Consider the following 21,352-nt stretch of genomic DNA (forward strand, 5'->3'; position numbering starts at 1 on the left):
ACCAATAAATGTTTTCTTAACACCATTATGAATGATTTCATACAGAGCTATTTTAGCCAGTGTTATTTTACTATCGTTGATATACTATTATAGTTTTCATCAATATTTTGAATTTTATTTTTATATTTTTATTTTAGTCATTTTGTTGCATTTTTTGTTATTTGTATTGTTTTTTTGTTTTGTTTTCAAAAAAAAAAAATTAATATGTCTTTATAGATTTTAAAGTTTGCATTAGCCTTTGCTAATGGTGCTTTAAAGGTGCAGTAAGCAATTTCTGAAAAATGGCGTTGAAAGTAGGGCTGTAACAATTCCTTGATTCAATACTCGATTTTTAAAAATCCCTGCGATTTCAAAATAAATGTTTAAACCCTCGTTTGAGTTTGCATGTTTTATTGCTCACATGTTCTTGTTCAAGAAATTACAGTGGCTGGAACATTTACATCAAAGATGTAGCCAGATATCAAAGATTAAGTAAACATTTGGCCAATATTAAGGATTTGATCTGCAGCGTAACAACAGCAATCACTCGGGCCGTTGGCGCCCTCTGCAGGCATTTGTTATAATACATAATCCAATTTCCATTTTTATTACCAAAAAAAAATCAGATTACTCAATTAATTGTCAAAATAATATATAGATTACTCATTACCAAAATAATCGTAAGTGACAGCCCTAGTTGAAAGTGGATTGGACAGAGCAGCACAACAAACTTGTAGCCAATCAGCAGTAGGGGGTGTGTCCAATCATGATGGGGGAGGAGAGAGAGTGAGCAAGAGGGAGATCTGAAGAAAGATCAAAACATAAAAAAGGTAATTGCAACTTTTTTATCTCACAATTGTGACTTTTTTCTCGCAATTTGAGTTTATATCTCACAATTCTGACATTTTTCTCAGAATTACGAGATATAAACTCACAATTGCAAGTTATAAAGTGAGAATTACGTGTTATAAAGTCAGAATTGTGAGATATAAAGTCAGAATTGCGTGAGTTTATATTTTGCAATTCTGATTTTATATCAAGAAATTTTGACTTTATAACTCACAATTCAGAATTCTGAGATAAAAAGTTGCAATTACCTTTTTTATTTTTTATTTAGTGTGTGGAAACAAGCTTCCATATGCTATGATAAAGAACACTCTTGTGTTCCATGTTTGTGCATTTTGGGGGCGGAGCAATGAAGAGAGGGGTGTGTTTGTTTGGGTTGATTTCAAAAACAGGCATGAAAATCCCTCACCTTTCGGCGAAATTCGCCGTTTTGAAACCAAAATAGGTGACCTACGTGAATCGTGTAGATTCGATGAGAAAAAATTTTTGGGAGGGGGAGGGGGTGCCAGAAGGGAGCGCGAGATTCGGTGAACTGCGACCTGCGATTCAGTGAACTGCGAACAGGTGCGCATGCCAGAAGGGAGCGCGAGTGCATGGGAAATTAACGCGAAGGGCCTTGAATCACCAGTGCAGACCACCATCAGAAGCTGAAAGCACGCCTGGCCTCGGCGATTTATTTGACTGAATTTGGTGAGTGATGGCAGGGCTCGACAATAAGGACTGCCCGATGGCCAGTGTGAACGACGCTCGGGACAGTAGATGCACCGGTCACTTGCCCGTTTGGACCAGTGCTGTAGGGTGTGCGTTATATATTGTCTATAATATCGTAATTGTTGATTTAACAATCTGAAATGATCGAGTATGTCCCTCACTTTACAAAAACATAGTCTACATAGTCTACTAGACATAGTCTAGTAGGTTAGAGTAGTGTGTGAACATATTAAAGTGTACGCTTTCACTGCATGATTTAGTCTATTAAAATGCCCCCAAAATTCAAGATAAGTGCATCCTGTATATATTTCATATATAATTTAATAAAGTTAATCAATATTACACAAAGAGCGCCGTTTTTCTCCAAATATTAACATGATTACAAATGTGATATTGATTTTATTCAGCGTACAGTTTAATGAACAAGAACTTAATATCAAGTGACTTACATTTTAGACACCAAATCGTCTGTTTCGCTGTATTTCGAAAATAGTTCCAAAGTCCACAGAATTGTTTTGCGTCTTTGAGCAACACTTCCTGAATGAATCAGCCGCTTGAATGAATCAGTTGAATCTCAATGATTCGCTCATTAACAGTGATTCGCTGCCACCTACTGGCGGGTTTAATTTCACATTTAAAGTGTCTTCATTTTTTTAAATTTCAAATAACAGTATTTAACGTTTTATATTTTGAACATTAAAAACATTTTTTATGCATCTGTAACTGCTCTTGATTAACTTTAATAAAGTTATCTATTCTATAGTTATACATTAGATTACAATTTCTGTACCTGAAAATCTTCTGTTTAAACCTACATGAAAAACTTGAAAATCACCATTTATTTAATTTATATTGTTTGTTCTGTTGTATTTATTTGTGCTATTACTCGTAATTTGATTATTTGTTACTATTTTACTACTTACTGTTTATTTGTCTAACAATATTTAATATATTTAATCTAGTAGGTTTTGGTGTCATAATCTTATTTATTGAGGTTAAATGTATCAAAAATAATGAAAACAATAACTATGCTTATTTTATAGGCCCATTTTCTTGTCTTTTACTTTTATTAATTTTTTTGTTGTGGGCCCGGAAAATTTCGGCGGGGCAAGTAAAAATTTGGACCACTGGCCCAACTGGGCCAGCAGAAAAAATCCTTAGCGTTGAGCCCTGGATGGTTTCAGTAATTTTAATATTTTCTGGTATATCTAAGTTAAGTTACCCAGGAGCTCTGTTGACATAGACTTAGCTAATGTTAGCTACAGCAAGACACAGCAGGAGAGAACGCAACGTTAGCCAGCTAGCTAAAGCTCCAGTGGAAAATTATTAGCTAACGCTACCGTTTTTGAGGAGGTAGATTTTGAGGTGAAGGGACTGACAAGGCAGAAGGTAAAGTGGTCCACCGTTCTATCAATAAGTAGACCTGCCAACCTGTACGCAATTTGCGTAGCGGATCAAATTTGGACTTCAAAGTACGCTGGTACGATTTGTCAGTCTAAACTACGCAAAAACCTGGTGACGCCTCTGTGCACACGCAGTCCTCAAAGCAAGCAACAGCAAAAGAAGAAGAGTTTGACCAATCATAGCGCCATGTTCTTCCCCTAAATATACTGTAAATGTTAGACCCAGTGACAGGCTGGCATGAAATGGCTTGCATAATACTTAGTAAGGAGGCCATAATAATTTTTGACTCATGGCTGAAGTTAAGTTTCTCCAGCTCTCCCCAGGTTGGCAAAAAACGCATCTCAAAATGCATCAGATTGATGCTTTAAAATATGGAATATTTAAATTTTTCTTTCGGGGGAGCATGCCCCCGGACCCTCCTAGAGGGGTAATATCCTTCTCACCTTTTTCACCCCTGACCCATTTTCATGCCTGCAAAAATCAACAGTGTTCAACAATGATTCTCAGAAATCACTTACTGCACCTTTAAATGGCTGTCTTGGTAGGATGCACACAACAGAGCTACTAGATGCAGTATTTAAACGTACAGTCCGTTCAACATGTATGTGTATCCTAACTGCAAAGCCTTGTTATTATTTGTCAAATAGTATGCGACAAAAAAAACAAAAACCATTAACTTTTAATTATGAGCTTCAAGCTGTTTCCATCTGTTTGAAGCATCTTTGGGAGTTTGGTCTCCGTTGTAGAGCTGTCCATCACCACAAATAACTGGCCAAAGTAGTCATTATTTCTACAGCAGGATTGACATGGATTCTCTTTATGGCGTGGTGCTCTCTTACAGAGACGTGTGTGCAGCAGGGTGTGATTGTGACAGGTCACGTTGCGTCGTCTATGTATGTGCTGTAATGATCATGTTAAATAGAGGAACGTATGGATCACAGGACCCTAATTTAAAAGAGCAATCTGGATAGAGAAAATATCCTTAATCGAGCGTACTGTCACACACTGCCAGAGAAAATGGTTGTTCACATTGAGCTGGCTCAGATGGAGAGCATGAGTGAATTAAAATTGGATCTGAGCTACTTGGTATTCTGGATGGAGTTTGTGTCCAGACTGACTGGGATGAGAGACTTTCTGCATAGCAAATCAAAATAATTCCACTCTGTCTCTCAATTTTGTTCTGTTTGTCTTGGAGTAATCGGTGCAGACTGATTGTGAACAGCATGCAGTGGCTCTGATTTGCTTTTACATTCATACATTTACCAGACGCTTTTATCGCTTTTAAGTGACTTACAGTAGAGGAATGATGTAGTTATTTCAATTTGACAGTGTTATATCTATTAGAATATCTGAAAATGTATGGGTTAATTATTGGTTTTTCTTGGACTTTATTATAAACCTTCCATTACTTTCAGAATTGTGTATTCAACTGTGAGACTATAAAAACACTGAGACTCTAGAAAAGAGAAAACTTCAGTAGATTCAGCGTGAACAAGACTTGGATAATAAAAGGTAACACTTTAGAATAATGGTCATTAGTTAACATTAGTTAATGTATTAACTAACATGAACTAACCACGAGCAGTTCATTTGTTACTGTATTTGTTCATTTTTGTTAACGTTAGTTAATAAAAATACAGCTGTTCATGGTTTGTTCATGTTAGTTCACGGTGCATTAACTAATGTTAACAAGATTTTAATAATGTATTAGTAAATGTTGAAATTAACATTAACAAAGATTAATAAATGCTTTATATGTGCAGTTCATTATTAGTTCATGTTAACTAATGTAGTTAACTAATGTTAACTAATGACCATTATTCTAAAGTGTTACCTAATAAAAACAGCCATGTTTTTAAATTAATGCTGTCGAGCTTCTGAACTTGAGCTAATTTATCTCCTATTTCAGGCTAAAGCTGATTTGATCTAATAGCTAGTAAATTAGAACTGTAATGATCTAGTGATTGTGATGGAGACATAATTACTGTGCTCTTATTTATGCTTTTATACCAAAACATTCCTTAACAGCAGGCTTATTATTTTGTATACTGTATGATAAATTAGTCAAATACAAATTAAAAGGATGAAAAATAAAATATAATACAATAAAATATTTAAACAAATTACAAACATTACAATAAATAATAAACAAAATATGATAAAATACAATATTTCAATGAATTACAAACATTACAATAAATAATAAACAAAATACATTTAAATGGATTACAGACATTACATTAAATAATAAATAATTAAAATATAATACAATAAAATATTTAAATAAATTACAAACATTATATTAAATAATAAATAAAAATTATAATAAAATAAAATATTTCAATGAATTACAAACATTACAATAAATAATAAACAAAATACAATACAATGCAATAAAATATTTCAATGAATTACAAACATTACATTAAATAATAAATAAATTAAATATAATACAACAAAAAATGTTTAAATAAATTACAAACATTACATTAAATAATAAATAAAAATATAATAAAATAAAATATTTAAATAAATTACAAACATTACATTCAATAATAAATAAAATATATAATAAAATATTTATAAAAATTACAAACATTACATTAAATAATAAATAAATAAAATATAATACAATAAAATGTTTAAATAAATTACAGACATTACATTAAATAATAGATAAAAAATATAATAAAATAAAATATTTAAATAAATTACAATCATCACATTAAATAATAAATAAAAAATATAATAAAATATTTAAATAAATTACAAACATTACAATAAATAATAAACCAAATACAATACAATACAATACAATACAATAAAATATTTCAATGAATTACAAAGATTACATTAAATAATAAATAAAAACTATAATAAAATAAAATATTTAAGTAAATTACAAACATTACAATAAATAATAAACCAAATACAATACAATACAATAAAATATTTCAATGAATTACAAACATTACATTAAATAATAAATAAATAAAATATAATACAATAAAATGTTTAAATAAATTACAAACATTACATTAAATAATAAATAAAAAATAAAATAAAATAAAATATTTAAATAAATTACAAACATTACATTAAATAATAAATAAAAAATATAATAAAATATTTAAATAAATTACAAATATTACATTAAATAATAAATAAAAAATACAATAAAATATTTAAATGAATTACAAACATTACATTAAATAATAAATAAAAAAATAATAAAATAAAATGTTTAAATAAATTACAAACATTACATTAAATAATAAATAAAATAAAATAAATACAATACAGCAAAATATTTAAATAAATTAAAACTTCACATTAAATAATAAATAAAAATATGTTAACTTGCTTTTAACTGAATGTGTTGATAACGATGGTGTGTCATTCTCAAGAACTGCTGTTTTGAAATGAAAACTTTTCATTCTTGCACCAAACTGGTTTATCTTTATTAATTTCATGACTCAGTGACTGGGAAAACAACATTTAAAAAACTCTCAACGTCTCTAAAAAATGTGTTTTCTGTGTGTGATCTTCTTTTAGGACTCTGTTTCATGGCATTTTGAGTTGATTGCTGATGCTGAAACATACGTGTATCTGCGCATTGAGTATGATTGACGGGATGTTTCTACATATAATCACACAGAATACAGATTATAGTAGGCATGTACTATACTGAACCTTACACATGCCACATGTTTTCTACACTCTCTGTCACATAGCAACAATGCTGTATCCATAGAAACAGCTTTAAACTTAAAACAAAATGTATTTTTATCTCTTTTTTTTCTCAGAAGCCGAACAAGAATTCTTTAATTGGAAATAGATAGACTTTGTGTCTCTGCATTGTCTTTTCCCCCGATGTAACATCTGAACTTGCCTTCTAACAGTAGCTGAAATATGTGCAAAGAGACTCACATTTGCATAACTCAATCATTTTCACTTTTTACAGTGTAGAAATCTTCAGAAATGCCACATTATGGCATGAAACAAAATCATATTATTGAAAATCTCAATATGTAAACATACAGTATATCTGAACTTGATATTGTCATTACTTGTCTTCCTTAATTTGTTATTTATCTCGTCTCAATCACTTGCAAAGCTGCATAGAAAATTATGCAGGTGCCTCTCCTGAAATTACAATCCTTTGTCATTGTAACTCCATTAATTGAAACACTGGTGGTGAAATTGAATTTGCATTGCAAATCCTGTGTCTGTATTGTTCATTTCAGGAGGATTATGTTTGCCTTGGATTTCTTGGGAATCGATACAAACTCGGGGAGTCACAAGCCAATAACATTTATTCATTACAACTAGAGCATCAGTGGAATTACAGTTCTAATTAATGATATTGTCTTGTTGTTAATTATATAGTCTAAAAAATCATAATGGTTGTTTTGATTAATTTATTATTGTCCCTGAATACTTGCCCTTTAACGAAAGTAATAAATGACTCACACACTTGATTAGTAGCCTATGATGGCTAATAAATCTTTGTTTACTGTATGCAATAATATTGCATACTGTACATTTGCACAGTAAGTGTGAGGATTTTAGTTGAAACTGTTGAACACTGTCAATGTTTCCAGGCTGTAGGGATGTTCAAGGGCGTTCAACCACATGCTGGCGATTTGAGCCGACTTGAGCAACAGGAACTGTTGACGATGCAACAAAGGTGAGCAGAATTCAACTTTATGCAAATGAACAGTGACACAATATGGCAACAACCAATTGGAGTGCAGATCACCTGTACACATTAAGTATAGCTGAAATATTTATCTTGCCCTATTGTTTTAAAAATGGACAATGATTGGCTGCATCAAACGTGAGAAGTTTTAATTTAAGGTGGCGTCCTCAAAAAAACATGACGTGTGTAATGATACTGCTCCAAGACATGAATGGTTGAGGATCCAAACGCAATATTTTAATCAGAGGGTAATCCACAATCGTAATCAAAAAAGCCAGGTAAAAGTCAAAACACAGAGTGGGCAGCCCAAACATAAAACAAGGATAAATTCCAGGGAACAGGCAAAAAATTTACAATGAAACCAGGAAAAAAACAAAACACAGGAGAAACAAGATGCGAAGGCTCAGAATTGCAGTAACTACAGACATACAAGACCTAGCAATGAGTGACTGAATGAACCAGGTTAATATAGGCAGAAACTAACGAGATAATGAACAACAGCTGAATGTAATCATGGCTGATTACATTCAGCTGGGAAATTGAGTCCGTTATATTGAGGCAGCAGTCAGGGGTGGAGTGCCCTCTGGTGGCTGTTAAGGGCACTCCAGCTGGTGATCATGACAACGTGTTACTTGTAATGTGTTACCCCCAACACTGCTCCTGACACATGATATGACACTATTAGTCAGGCACATGAACTTTGACTTAACAATGAAAAAAAAAAAATGCAAAAGCATGTCCTGTGCGAACTCTGGGTTTTCTTCATTCCCGGAAGAAAACCTACAGTTTTGAGTTTTCTTCTGGGAATGAACATCACAATAATCCTCATTAAGTAGTGTGTAGAAACTTTCAGTTATGGTAAGGGGTGTGACATTTCCGAAACACGTTTGAAGTGGTTGACCAATCACAACACACTGGTTCTGCTGACCAATCAGAGCACATTGCACTTTTCAGAAGGAGGGACTTCATAGAGACAGGAACTAATCAGAGCGTTACTGACAGACTGGGAAGAGAGGTGCTGCAACAAAATATGTAAAATATGTGAAAAATATTTGTTTTTTGAACATTCAGGGCCCTATCATACACCCGGTGCAATGCGCTGGACGCGACGCAGGTGTTTTTTGCGAGTTTCAGCCCGACACAGTCATTTTCATGTCCAGCTCCCACATTGTTTAAATAGCAAATGCACTCACGCCCATCTGTTCACCCATGGGCGTGCTGGTCCGAAAACAAAGTGTGTTCAAGTGCATTGTTGGCGTGTTGCTATTTTGAGGCAACTGAAAATGACTAGGCCACTGACCAACAAAAACCTGCTCTAAAGTCAATGGCGCCATGTAAATAGTGAATCCGCCATGACGCGAGCACACCTGGCTTTTAAAGGGAATGGGAGAAGACTCTCTGGTTGGTTTATTGCATGTTACACCCTAAACACACTAATGACGCATTAAGAGACTAGATTCAACCATTTTGGACCATGCACCTGTTGCAGCGACCATTTTTTTTGTCGTTAAACTAGCAAAAGTGGATTCGGACACGCCCTAAGTGCATCTGCATCATGCGCTTCATACCATGTGCTTAGATTGTTAAGATAGGGCCCTCTAGCATCAAAAACTATTCTATAGATATCATAATCAAAACTTTGAAAAAGGGCATAACAGGTCCACTTTAACTGCTATGGACAGAAGAATCAAGTCTGAATTGTGTACACATCATACTAGATCACAATTGGTCTTTTTCCTCTTTTTATTTTTTTTATTTTTGTTGCATTAAAACTTGAGCAGTGGCACATATCAAAACATGACATTTTGTCATTTTTACAGTAAATTTCCTTACACTGCCAGAGCCCTTGTCACATACTCAATCAGAGCGCGTTCACTGCGGTGCAATCAGCCGCACTGATGAGAGGCTCACACCAGGTACCAGAATCATTTTCTCCTTCACCTTTGAAGCCCGAGGCTGCACGTCACAGCAGCCTCTTCAGGGTTTTCTTTCACCTCCACGTCTTTCAAAGTCTGCTCTGTCGGTCAGAGCCCATCATCCTGCTTCACTGGAGAACAAAGTCTTTAATTCCCTCTGCGCCGTGTGAAAACAGCCCACTTCTGAAGGTGCGACGCTCCCCGCTGGTGGAAGGAAAGGGTCATGACCTTGGATCAACATCACCTGGATGAAAATGTTTAAAAGCCCCTCTGGGGCCGTGAGCGATCTGGGAATGTTTTTCTACACCTGAGCCTGCCCTATGCCATTACAGAGGCCAAAACACGTACAGTGTGCTCATCAAAATGTGATCCTGTGTGTTGTTGTTTAAACTCTGAGCCTCCAGTAAACAGACCTTGCAATTGATTTATTGTCCTCCAGCACTTTTTTAATAAACTGCTTTTATTGATTCCAAAACGAGAGGTTTTTTTTTCCTGTGATATCTAATAGATAAAAAAATTGATAGAAAAATTGTGGCTTATGGGTAAGAACTGATAGATAATACAAACTGAGAAAAAGTGTCTTCACAGATTCAGTTTGCACTCTGAGCATGATAAGGATGCTTGCATGTCATTTTCTTTGTCAGATGCAGTTCTGCACTACACTTGTTCCTCTGTATTATTTAATTTGTAAAGGATAATGTTAAAATGGATGAAGACCAAGACATTACAAAATTAAAAAAGTATATTAAATGTATGTAATCTCCAGAGTATCTCCAAAACTGCAGCTCTTGTGGGGTGTTCCCAGTCTGCAATGGTCAGTATCTATCAAAAGTGGTCCAAGGAAGGAACGGTGGTGAACATTTCTCTTTAAAATGTTTCATTTTATACTTCTAATTCGTGACCGGTGTTTTGTTTTGCTCTATCCTCTGCACTTATGCGTTCGACATGGAGGACGGTGTGTGGCTCACTCGGAAGGAGCTAAGCTAATACGGCCGTCACTCATGGGAAGATAACAAACAGGGTGGATGGACTTTTACCATAATAGTGTGGTTGTGTAGTGTACACACCCTGCGGACACATAATTATGTTCAAAAACAATGTAAAAGTAAATCTTGCATAATAGGTCCCATTTAATCTACTTACACTTGTACGCAATGTTCGAATTTCAATAATGGATCTTTTAAATTACATTTGTCTCTAAGAACAGGATGAAGCTCCATCAGTGCTGGTATTCGATAACTTATAGTGGGCTTGTGTAAATGCTGCTTTGTGGGGGCAGGGTGCTATCAGCATAACAGTTTGCTAATATTAGTATACTAGCTGTGAGGAACAGAGTAGCAGGGTCAATCTGCAGTTATATCTCCAGAGATGAAGAGGAAGACAGCGTCCACCCATCCACAGTAATAACACAATTAACAAGTCAGGGTGGAAAATAAGATTAGCTCTTGTCTCTTCTGTGCAATTCTGTTTGTTCATCTGCAAGCCAGCTAGGATTAATAAAGCATTAAAAAAAGGATTTTTCTTTAATTTTTTAGTTTAAAGTTCTACGTAGACATACTCTAATGTTCACAATGCAAACCTCCGCAGCAATCCATCATAACTGAGGTAATTTGCCTATTGAAGTCTTCATAGATGTTCACACTAACGCTTTTGTGATTTACAGTGACAAAGCAAAATGGAAGCCATTCATTTTCAGTAAGAGTTGGCGATTTGAAGAGACAGAGACCGTTGGTGACGCAACAAAATTTAGCAGAATTGCAAAAATACATGATGCATAGATATTTAATTTTTGACAGGAATGAAAACGAGACTGTGAGGGATAGAAGAACAGTGTGGTTGGATTATACTGTTGTTGTTGTTGACTAAAAAACTTTCAGTAGACAAAAACTGCTATATATATATATATATATATATATATATATATATATATATATATATATATTTATACACAAATATTATTTAAAGGATTAGTTCACTTTCAAATTAAAATGTCCTGATAATTTACTCACCCCCATGTCATCCAAGATGTTCATGTCTTTCTTTCTTCAGTTGAAAAGAATTTAAGGTTTTTGTTGAAAACATTCCAGGATTTTTCTCCATATAGTGGACTTCAATGGAGCCCAAACGGTTGAAGGTCAAAATTACAGTTTCACTGTAGCTTCAAAATGTTCTACATGATCCCAGACAAGTTAATAAGGGTCTTATCTAGAGAAACCATCTCTCATTTTCTAAAAAAAAAACAAAAAAAAAAAAAACTTCATACGTTTTAAACAATAAATGCTCATCTTGAACTAACTCTCTTCTTCTTCTTCTTCTCTATTAGAATTTCAGCAGTGTAGACACTACTAAGTGTATTACTGCCCTCCACAGGTCAAAGTTTGAACTAATTGTTATATACTTGTACTAGCATATTGTATATGACAATTAAGTTCAAACTTTTACCTGTGGAGGGCAGTAATACACTTAGAAGTGTCTACACTGCTGGAATTCAAATAGAGAAGAAGAAGAGAGCTTGTTCAAGATGAGCATTTATGGTTAAAACTTATCAAATTTAAAAAAAAAAAAAAAAAAAATGTTAGAAAATGGTTTCTCTAGATAAGACCCTTATTCCTCGTCTGTGATCGCTGTAAACTGTAATTTTGACCTTCAACCGTTTGGGTTCCATTGAAGTCCACTATATGGAGAAAAATCCTGGAATGTTTTCATCAAAAACCTTAATTTCTTTTCAACTGAAGAAAGAAAGACATGAACATCTTGGATGACATGGGGGTGAGTAAATTATCAGGACATTTTAATTTGAAAGTGAACTAATCCTTTAAACACAAACTTTTATGTTAGATGTGATTAATCGCGATTAATGGATTTGACAGCCCTAGTTATTTTTAGTGCAAGATCCCTTGACTAACATTATAGGAGGGAAAAATGAAGTACTAGCTTCAAAATTAGATATTTGAATTAAAATGCAGTTCAATAGCAGTAAACTAAAACACAATGCTTCCAGGCTTTTCATATTCTGCGTTTCATTTTAGTGAGTCATCAAGTTGTTTATAAATCCAGCTGTCTTTCGCGACTGTGTGAGGTGGGTTATCAAACCCGCCATTCACATCGGCAGATCCATCAGACCAGAAATCCTGTAGGAGCCTTTTGTTTGTCTTCTGAGAATCTCCAAAAAACATCCTGTCAGACATACTGCCTCCTGACTCCTTTCTGCAATTATGCAGATCAATCTTGTTGAAAAGAAAAACTGCCAGCCAAGAGCAGGTTATAATTATGACCCTCCAATCTGTGATCTCTCAATCCTCTAAGCGCTAATTGATTTTGACACACCATTTTGTTCTGTTAAAATCCGCTCTGAATATAACACGTTTTCTGCTTCAGAATTCAAACAGCAGTCGCTGTGACTTTGTCGACAGAAACTTTTAAGTATCTTGCTGGAAGTGCTTGGGAATTCTGTGCTTCTGACACCAGACGAAACGAGACAGAAATAGTGAAACACATGTATAAGAAGGTCGTCTTCTGGAGAGCCGCATGAATTATGATGTTCTGAGAAAACTTAATGCATTTCGGTGTCCCCATTAGAGCCATAAACATTACATTTCAGACGCAATCATGACCTTTACAAACACATTTACAGATAAACAGGAGACAAGCTTTTGCCTTCATTCAGACGTTTTCTCTGTGGGAATGGAAAAATATCATTCAAGAGTTCCTGCAGTAGATCAAATGGTAGAACATGGTACCAGCAACGGCAAGGCCATGGGTGGACAATGCATAAAATGATAAAATGCACATCTCTTTGGATAAAAGTTATGCATTTGGCAGACTCTTTAATCTAATGCGCTGTACATCGCATTCACATTTTGCATTTTATCATTTGCATTCCCTGTGTTTGAGCTACTGGAACGCTATAGTATTACATGACGTTTTTTCACACATTTTCGAATCCCAAAATTCTCATTACCACTGAGCATTGATCTTATTCTCATTACTGTACATTACTGTGTTATTTCCATACAAGTGTGTTTTTGTCTGGATCAATACTATGTGAAACCGGCTGAAAGACCTCTTCCACATTTTGAATCAATTGATTTATCAATCCAAGATCCATGTAATGCATTTTCAGTTTTTACACACTCATGGAAATGGAAATTCAGAATACAAATGCATTTTTCTTTCTCAGAAAGATTTGATATACTACAAGTCAAAAGTTTGGACACACATTCTGATTGTTTAATATGAATATTTTACACATTTTAGAATAACAAAAGAATTAGAACATTTAATAAAAAACATGATATGCCAATTTATTCATTTAATTAGCCTATCAATTGATTCATCAATCCAAGGTCCATTTAATGCATTTTTATTATTTTATACTCATGTACAAAATCAGAATAAAAATGTTTTTTCTTTGATAATATACACTATACCAGTGGACAAACATAACCATAATAGTAAAGCAATCAGAACTTTTAATAAAAATTAATTTCAAGATTCATCAATCCAAGATCCATTAAATGCATTTTTATTGTTTTATAAAATCATGGACATAGTTCAGAATACAAATACATTTTTTTTTTTCACATTTTAGAATAATAGTAGAGCAATTAGAACCTTTAATCAACAAAAAAAGTATAGCCAATTATTAAAACTTTACTTTTAGAATCTAACTAATTTGAATAATTTAAGCAGAAGCATTTAGAATAGATGAAAATTTGGTCAAATGTGTCCCGACTTCTCACCGATTGTGTAGATTAAATGGCCTTCTGTTGAATAGACTCTAAATAGATTCTGTTGCTCAGAGACTCTTGTCTTACCTGCCAGTATGATTAAAGACTTGCTGAAAATGCATTACATGTTAAGAAATGACCATATTGCTGGTTTGATTGTTTTAGCAAACATACAATATTGCTATATGTCATGTACATGGACAAGTAGCAACATCATGCAATTCAAAAGGGTCTGTTTTTCAAAAGAGCTGATGTATTAGACACACATGTGGTGTTTTAAGAGGCCAGTCATCCTGACATGCAAATTGAGTTTGCTACCATTCTGTGTGTTTCTGGCATGGAATACCAATGAGGCCAGTTTCATGCAGGTCTGTCTGTTTGCGAGGGGGTCGAAGTGCAAAACACTTCGCTCTCTATGTGTTTGTAATAAGAGGTGAGGCATGGGGTTTATGGGTAGTGCTCTGGATGGATTGGCTCTTCAGCTGCCGGGGAAGTGGAAGGCCTCGTCCTCATATCTGCGCTAACATTCCCCAGCGTGCTGAAATAAAGGGCAGCAGAGGGAACTTGACTCTAGTAATGACGCCATTAGTCCTTCCGTCACAGGCCTGGCCCTCATTAGGGTCTCGCAGGATGTGATCTGAGTCTATCATGAGTCTCTGAATTGAGAAAGGCCATTTACGAGACCCCAATGACAGATATTATTATCATCTCACTGTGCTGAAGCTCAAATAACTGTAAACATGCAGAGATAGCCAATGGTATCCGCTTCTTATTGCTTGCATGCCGTCTGGATCATAAAACTCATGTTGCACATTTCATAATTACATTACCGTTTACACTACACCATTTTCAAGTAAAAACGGAAAACTTTTTATGCGTTTTGGACGTTCATTTACATGAAATGAACAAAACGGCATTTTGGGGCCCGAAAAGGTGCACGTTTTCAAAGTGCACGTTTTTGAAAACGATACCGTTATCATCTATGTGTAAACTACAAAAACGTGAATTTGTGAAAACGGTGACGTCACGCCCATGTGTATTACGTGTTCGGTCTATAGCCGCGTAGTGTTTCTTTACAAAGTGACATCGCCAACTACTGGCCTGGCAGCAGAATACAGCGTATTTAGTTCACGGATTCCATGTGAACTGGGATTTGTTTTAATATCTTTAATATCCATGAAAAATGCAAAAGAAACTTTTCCATTTTTAGTACATCACTGTTGTGATGTACTACGTACCCTTAGAGCATCTAAATGTTTATTCTGGTTGCAATAATCAATTCCCGATGGCCATAGTTGATTTTTTAGGCTCTTAAAAGCGTGAAATTAACGTATACTTTTCCCTAGCTGCTGCTTTTCATTTTGCAATTGTGCTTTGTCAGCTGCAAATTGCTGCATTTGCATGTATTAATTTGCATGTATCAATTGGTATTTTGTCTATTTTGATACACAAAAGTATGTACTGTAGTTGCTGTAAGATTAATCAACATATCAATTTAAAATGTATATTAATGTACAAGGGAAAGAATGTAGTTTAGGTCCTAGTCCCCAAGTTTTCACCTTTTTAATCTTTTTTTTTTTTTTTTGCTTTCACTACTTCATGTTAAATGCTAATGGATTGTGGCAATTGAATATTTGAAAGTTTTTTAAAAGGTAAAAAATTGCCCATGTACGGCCTTCACTAATAAAGTACACACTTAGCTGAGGCATGTGAATTGGGATGCAACCAGAATCTCCAAACCGCTGTACTTCTAAAGTACAGCTTGACACAGCCAGGCTAGAAACTCTACTGCTAACATTAATATTTATACTAAGTCACCTCTCCCTCGAGTTCATTCAGAGGACACGTTTAAACATGGCTTTCGCTTTCAGCCATCACCAAGTAAATATTGAAATGGATGCATTCTTTAAAGAGAGCTATGACCTTGTGTTTAGTGCACATGTTCTAGGAATGGCAAATGTAAGAAATACTTTTGCACTAAAAAAAAAAAAAAACAGGCAAACGTTTTTAAAAGATTCTTAAATATTCTCAAATATTCTTAAAAATATATATATTTATTGTCAAACCAAACCATGTATCAGTGTTATTATTATTAACTAAGGGGCCATTTGCACAACACCGTTTTCAACTAAAAACGGAAAACTTCTTATGAAAACAGGTTTCAAAGTTCAAGTTTTTGAAAATGATAGTGTTATCATCTGTGAAAACTGCAAAAACATGAATTTGTGATAATAGTGACGTCATGCGCATATGTATTACATGTTCAGTCTATAGGCGCGTAGTGTTTATTTACAAAGTGACATCGCCAACTACTGGCCTGGCAGCAGAATACAGCGTATTTAGTAGTTTTCGCAGATCCATGTGAACTGGGATCGTTTTATTATCTTTGTCGTCTGTTCACAAAAAATGCAAAAGAAAAACTTTTCCGTTTTTAGTACATTGTTGTTGCGTAAACAGACCCTTGGAGCATCAAAACTGTTCATTCTGGTTGAAATAGGCTAATCAATTCCCGATGGCCATAGATGACGATGTTTTAGGCTCTTAAGGCCTGTTCACACCAAGAATGATAACTAAAAAGATAACGATAAAGATATAGTTCTAAAAATCGTTCAAAATATAAAAGATAATCACTGTCCACAGCTATAACGATAATGACATAGAGAGACGATATCGCTAAGATCACTTTCAGAATGATTTTTTTCCAGCTGTTGAATGATAAAACACTGACAGCCAATCAGAATCCATTCTAATTAAGGGCTCACACATTTTAAATTGCAAGTTAATCACTGCGGTCCCGAAAAAGCCACCAACATTACATACCAACGGCATTTTGGAGGCCTGAAAACGCAATTGGAGTCTCAATTTAGAGACTGCATCCTTCGAAGGCCGATTGTGTCACAGTGGTGCGATGAAGGCTGTCCCAATGCAAAGGCTCCTTCAAATGTGGCCTTGAAACGTGTCCTTCGTTTCCCAGGTAATGAAGGACACAACAAACGGATCCTTCGTTTGGATCCTTCGCGGCCTAGCCTACCCCAGAATTCGTACGGCCTTTGACGTCCGCGTCCTTTGAAGGATTCAACCTTTTGAATTGGGACACCACTATTGTTCTAGGATGTTTAGATTGTTTAGTTTGCCTGGAAAATGACAAAAATATAGATTTTTTTCCGCCAGTGCGATTAATAATTCCAGTTTTAGTAGCTACCTAAGGCCTGATTTGACTAATTCACAGATGGTGTATAGTTACAGCAAATTACCAGCATTATTGAAGGGCTTATTGAATGATGCCAACCAGCCCAAGCTTGACCCTTTGGGTTCTAGTATTTTTATAATGCATACTGTTCTGAATTATACTGAATTAGAGTTTGTGCCATACGCTGATGCTGTACGCCCCATTAGATCGAATTTATAATGATGAACAAAACAAAAATGAACATTGTGGATTGCCCAATAGACCCTTGTTTCTGTTGACCAACATGCACAGTCTGTGAGTTTTCCTGGCTCGCTCTTACTTAAAGCTTTTAGCAGCTCGGGTCTCTCTGGGGTTAATGTGTGACCACACGGAAACCCTCAGCTGAATTACACAATATGGCCTGAATATTATGAGAATATTATGGCCTCTGAAACAAGCAAAGTATCTGAATGGATAACATGTTGATTCACCTTAAAGTAACACTACACAATGGCTTTTTGCAACCACATCCATTAGCACTGCTGGGAAATGACCCTGTTGGAAACACCAACTAATGCAGCTTGCTGTACTGAAGTGCCACTGAAGTATTTCATGATGATTTTAATATGAACGCAAGTATAAAAGGCTTGTATGTGATGAATCAAAATGTCAGGCCCTGTAAATTGATACGGGCCATGTTTTGGGATTGCTAATGAAACACTGTAGAACATGGGTTTGTTGAATATGGGATAACATTAAATGGCAAACCAAAATGTTGACTTTTTTTTAGGATAAACTATTAATACTTTGAGATGGAGAACAAGTCTCTCTGGTTAAGGTTAATTCTGCACTTGCTTTTTTCTTTTGCTTTTTGCTTCTTCTCACATGAGTTTTCAACCTCAAATTTTAAGCATTCAAATCCTGTATGTAATACAAATTTAACTTGCAAATCAACTCTATTTCAGAGTTCTTTATACTAACTTTTATGCTGTGCAAATACACACACTGGAATTGACTTGAATTGACTTCCTCAGTTATTATGACTTATGTTCTATGATAAATCTGTGGCGCCAATTTGTCTGAACCTCAAATTCAATTCTGATGCGTTTTGGTCTTTGGCTTCTCAACACCAATCTGTTCTGTTTGAGCAAGTGCCTAGACATGGGATTCATTGTGCCATGCACGCTCATTTACAATTACAATGGACATACATGCTGGCAGACAGACCGCTGCTCAGAGCTTAAGTATGTTTGATTTGGAATGAATTAAACTGCACAAGGTCTGTTTGAGATCCACAGCTACTTGCATGCATTCATACACCTTCTGGGATTGCAAACCCAACATAATAAGCAAACACAAGCTTCATTTTATATGCAGATGAGGCCTTAAATGATGAAAGTGTTTGAATATTAACACAGTCAGTGACTAGATTAGTACTTGTCAATTCAGTCCTTCCTGCTGTTCATTTAGTTTTATTAACACAAAACTATTATCATTATTAATGAGCAATGATTATTTTGTGCAACAATTTTCGCTTGGCAGATGATGAAACAGGCAATCAAGCAATCAATCAATCAACCATCCATCCATCCATCCATCCATCCATCCATCCATCCATCCATCCATCCATCATTCTTTCTATCATTCTATAGTTGTATTCTTCCATCCATCCATCTGTCTTTCTATCTATCATTCTATTGTTTTGTCTATCATTCCATCCATTCATTTTTCAATTTTCGCTTGGCAGATGATAAAACAGGCAATCAAGCAATCAATCAATCAACCATCCATCCATCCATCCATCCATCTATCTATCAACCCATCAATCAATCCATCCATCAATTCAATCCATCCATCCAAATAAAAATCCCATAGACTTCCACTGAAGGAGGAAGCCAAGTATTCTCTGAAGACCATAATTTCACAAAGACTTGGAGGTGAATTCTTTGGAGCTTTCAATTTTCAAAAAGGATGCAAAAACACCATAAAAGTAGTCCATATGACTAGCACTACAAGACTACAGGTCTTCTAAAGCCAAACGATACCTTTATGTGAGGAACAGAAAGAAAATTAAACAGTTATTCACTGAAATATGTCTTCAGAAAACAAGTAATTTATGACACTTTCATGATGCATTTGAGGGTGCTTTCACACCTGCCTCATTTAGTTCGATTGAATCGTACCAGAGTTCGTTTTCCCCTTTGGTGCGGTTTGGCAGGTGTGAAAGCAGCAGTCGCACTCGGGTGCGCACCAAAAGCGGACCAAACAAGCGTACCGAGACCTGCTTGAAGAGGTGGTCTCGGTACGCTTTCAAACGAACTCTGGAGCGATTCGCTTGAGATGTGAAAGCAATCCCACCCAGTTAACGGACCAACGCACCAAATGACATCATAATTCATAACGGGAAATGTGATATAAAAAGCGGTAGTGTCTGATTCTGTGAGTGAGCACATTATTTACCACAGCTGAAAACCAACGAGCGCCTCTGTTGTGTAATTGCACTTCTCCGTGTGAGAATGCTGTCCCGACGAAGCCTTTTTCCTGCTCTGCTTCATTACAAAATGTATATAGTCTCTCTCGACACACTGACAACAGGTCGCCTACTACACAGCACTGGGAAACCAGAGACAGACCGAGAGAGAGAAAGAGCGCGCATTTGAATTTGCCGCAGCATTAACACTCTGAGGTCTGAGGTATTGCCGGCGATACCACCGCGTTTTTTTTCTTACCAGTGTGAAAGAGACTCAAAATACTCCGTCAATGTTGCACATACAATTAAGAGTTATACACCATTTTAATCTGTTGAATATCTTCTTTCATTTGTGTACACTCAGAGCAAAAACAAAATGTTGTGCTTTTTGTAAAATAAAGAAAACTAACATGATGCGTGATCTCTCGTCTCCCTCTGAACAAAGTCCAATCTGATAGTTCTCAGAAAATGAACTGTAACTTAGTGAATACTAATGACAAAAAAAATAAGCTTATGTCTAAAGAAACGTTGAAATGTCAGGTTTTAAATCGTGCAAGTCAAATCGAAAACAAACATTTTGTGTTTATCTGTATGAAAAGAGAACCATGTCAGAAGTCAGTGGTTCAGCTCATTATCCGCTAATGCGGACACGCCCACAGAACGAGCGCTATTCAGAGGCAAATTCAGAAGCAATACATGCATACATCGTCTCAATCGTGTATTTATTATCTTGAAAAGTGTTTATCTGGATGTTAAAGCCATGATTAGCGAGCTCTAGAAGACATGCAGTTAGTTCCTGGTTCTTCTTCTTCTTTATATGGATTTGTGGCCTAAAGGTGCACAGAGCGCCCTCCGGCTGCAAGTATGAATTGAAAACACAGTATCCAGCACTCATAGTGATGATATATAGAATAAATATTGAATAAATATTACTCCTGTCCTCTGTATAGAAATTTGACATAAACATATAAGAATTCATCAATATTTCTCCAAATGTGCATGCTTTTTAGCTAAAAGCCTATATGAAATGCCATAGAGGTAACATAATTGTTCAGACACTTTGCATCACAGAAATACATGATATTTTAAAGAATATAATAGAATACCATTATTTTAAATTGAGCTGAGACATGATTACAGAGGTTTTTTTCTCACCCTACCTGACTGAAAGGCCTCATTAATATGCAAGTCATTTCAGGTCATTATTATGTGATTCTTTTGTCTTCTCAGGTGTAAATGGCCCATTATTCATGATGATTCACGCCTCCACGCATACTGTGTTTCTTGACAAAAAGTGACTTCAATAAAAACTAAATCAATATATTGTTTTATATGAAGGAGTAGGCAGCATAATTTTTACATAATTCTGAAGCAAAAACTCTAGTCTACAACCTCCAGTACCCAGAAGTCTTATGAACACAGATT

At 35.2% G+C, this 21,352-nt stretch overlaps 1 protein-coding gene across 5 annotated transcripts in view; it reads left to right on the forward strand.

Moving 5' to 3' along the window:
- Positions 1 to 21,352, forward strand: part of kcng1 (potassium voltage-gated channel, subfamily G, member 1) — a 76,468-nt gene that overhangs the window by 16,420 nt on the left and 38,696 nt on the right. For all 5 annotated transcript variants that reach the window (XM_048179051.1, XM_048179052.1, XM_048179054.1 and 2 more), the window contains exon 2: positions 7,545 to 7,630. The gene's annotated coding sequence lies outside the window, so the exon portion shown is untranslated. The remainder of the gene's footprint in view (positions 1 to 7,544; positions 7,631 to 21,352) is intronic.

Source organism: Megalobrama amblycephala, linkage group LG24 (assembly GCF_018812025.1).
Source record: "Megalobrama amblycephala isolate DHTTF-2021 linkage group LG24, ASM1881202v1, whole genome shotgun sequence".
NCBI lineage: Eukaryota > Metazoa > Chordata > Actinopteri > Cypriniformes > Xenocyprididae > Megalobrama > Megalobrama amblycephala.